The sequence below is a fragment of the Elephantulus edwardii genome, unplaced genomic scaffold (assembly GCF_000299155.1).
Source record: "Elephantulus edwardii isolate Elephantulus edwardi_28Jun2011 unplaced genomic scaffold, EleEdw1.0 scaffold00018, whole genome shotgun sequence".
In the NCBI taxonomy this organism is placed as follows: domain Eukaryota; kingdom Metazoa; phylum Chordata; class Mammalia; order Macroscelidea; family Macroscelididae; genus Elephantulus; species Elephantulus edwardii.
In genome coordinates, this window is record NW_006399768.1 from 29642056 (window position 1) to 29644955 (window position 2900).

Genomic DNA, 2900 nt, shown 5'->3' on the forward strand with positions numbered 1-2900 from the left:
GACAACTTTTTTCCTGAATGTTTGGTAAAATTTGCCAAGAAAGCCGTCTTTTTGTTGTTATTGTTGGTAGTTTTTGTTTGTTTATTTTTATGACTTGCTCACTTTCTTTTTTGGTGATGGGTCTGTTCATGTGTTATACTTCAGTCTTTGTCTCTTTGAGCAGGTTTTGCATTTCTAAATAATTGTCTATTTCCTCTAAGTTTTCATATTTGTTGGAGTTTTTCTATAAAATCTCATTTTTGTCCTTTTTATTTCAGTTGGTTCATTGCCACTTCCATTTGTTGTTCATATTATTTGTGTCTTTTATTTATTTTCCATTGTTAAATTTGCTAGTAGTTTGTTTATTTCATTGATCATTTAAATAATCAACTTCTGGTCTTATTAATAGTGTTAGTTGTTTTTCTGTTTTCTAGTCCACTTATTTCTGCATTAATTTTTAATAATTTCCTTTATTTAAATGTCTTCATGTTTGCTTCATGCTTCTCTTTTCATTTGTTGAAGATATTTAATAACGAATTATTATTCTTTCTTCTCTTTTGATGTCTTTGCTTATTGCTATGAATTGACCTCTAATATTACTGTTTTTGCTGCAACTCAGAGGTTTGGTTTTGTTTTAATTTTCCTTTGTTTCAATAAACTTTTTTTTTTTTTAATTTCTTTTCTTACCTACTCATTTTGAACACCTTCTACTCCTTCGTGTTTGGACACATGTTGTTGAACTCATGTTTGAACAACTTGTATTGTTTAGCTTCCAGGTGCATGTTGGTTTCCCCCCTTTTTTTCCCCTTATCCTCTTGTTGTTGATTTCTAATTTTATAGTATTGTCGTCTGAGAAGATGCTTTGTAGCATTTCTTTCTTTCTTTTTTTATTTTTTTGAAGATCTTTTATTGCCCAGGATAAAATTTTTTGTATCTTATTTTATGTATGCTGATTGTTGTTTTTGTTTTTCTTTTTAAAATAACTATAAATTCAAGTTTAGGGAAGCTTGCCTTTGCCTTAAAGGAAAAAAAATAATGAAGTTTTATTATCATATACTAACCTGATCTTATTTAAAGAGAGGAATGGTAGTTATCTCACAAGAGTATAATTTATACCATCAACGATACAGATATAAATCAGGTGGTGACTAAAAGGGAATGACAGCATTATTGACAAAATTATAATCTGCTGGTGGCATATCTGTGGAAAAGAAGCCCTTGTAATTTCTAAACAACAATAAACTCTGTTAGGAAATTCTAAAGTGTCTTACAGGCCAAAAAGGGAATGAGGTTAGTAAAATGTCTCAGCAGACTTTGAAAAAAATACTGGATTTCAAGTTACTGGAACTTGGATACATAAAAATGGGGTGGTAAGTTGGGTCATGATTGCAATGGTCTTAAGTTCAAATAAACTAATATGACAATGACACCACTTCACAGGTCACACGCATTTCCAGGGGCTCTTCCTTCCCTCAGTAGGTGCTGGCAGAAGGCGTGCTCAGTAGTTTTCCAGTGTAGATGCCTAGTCCCAAAGCCAAAACATGAGAAATGAAGAGAGATGGAATGAACACCTTAAGAAACTCTGCAGAGAATATCCCCCCTTTCTCCATGGCTCCACTTTTTCTCATGCTTAAAGAAACGGAACGTTCAGGGTGCCTGAAGTGGAACTCCTTAGGCGGAACGCTTTCAGGTCTACTGGACCAGTCAGATAACCACTCAATACTTTTCTTTAGTGCCTCAACTTCTTTATTTCCTTCTGTAGCTTCCTCTTTTGACTGGGAGCTATGGTCTCTGCTGGTATGCATTTCTACATCAAACATAATTTGTCCATCTTCTTGTGGGGAAGGGCTGTCACAGTGAGAACTGCCCCTTGAACTACTCTGTCCTGATTCATGTTGGGCATCCAAAAGAATCTTGTCCATGTCTCCATTGTGGATAGAGGATGAGGAAGGTGCATGTTCTAGCGCCCCATTTTTCCGATTGCCATTATCATTGCCATTGCTGCTATTCATCGGTAGCTCCACCCAGGAACTGTTGAGGTCTGCTGGCGGCAGCAAAGCCTGCTAACTTTCGTCGCAGTTATTGTTGTTGTGCAGGGGTGACGGGGCTGCTCTACTAAATTAGACAACTTTGTCAAGCGGCTGTAAGATCTGTTGCCGCAGCAACACAAGCCGAGTCCCACACCCCACCCCGCCCCCTTTTCTCGCTTTGTAGCATTTCAATGTAGGTTTTTTGTTTATTTTTTGTAGTTTACTGAAGGCTTATTTTGTAACCTAAAATATGATCTTTTCTGGAGAATTTTCCATGTGTACTGATGAAGAATGAATATTGAACTTAGGGTGCAATCCTCCATATATGTCTATGAGATCAAGTTAAATAATTTCATAGTTTTGTTCTTGTGCACCTTTCAAGAGTCTCTTTCTAGTTGTTCTATCTCTCCTTGAGCATGGAGTCTTGAAGTCTCCTACTTGGTATGCATCAGAGAGCAGACAATGAATAAGGATGATGGAAAATGAATTGATTCCTTTGTGTTTTGGTGTTGGAGAAGAGTGTGGAATAGCCCATGGACTGTGAAAAGAACAAAGATATATGGCTTGGAAAAAAGTGCAGCCAGAGTGCTCCATGGAGGCAAGGATGGCAAAGCTTCATCTCTCCTGCTTTGAATATATTTCTAGGAGAGACGATTACTTGGGAAGGGATATCATGGTTGGAAACTTGAGGGCCAGTGAAAAAGAAGAAGGCCTTCAATGGGGTGGATTGACACAGTGACTGCAGCAAAGGGCTCAAACGTATCTGAGATAATGGGCATGGTAAAGACTCGGACATGGTTCAGGTCTCTTGTTCATAAGGTTGCCATGATTTGTACTTGTTAACACTTACCAGTGACTGGGATAATTGGGATGGGAGTGTCAGAGACAGTG

The 2900-nt window shown here is 37.2% G+C and overlaps 1 pseudogene; it reads right to left on the minus strand.

The window, feature by feature from the left end:
- Window positions 1-1451: 1451 nt before the first annotated feature.
- On the minus strand, window positions 1452-2078 carry LOC102872236 (annotated as a pseudogene).
- Window positions 2079-2900: the final 822 nt, after the last annotated feature.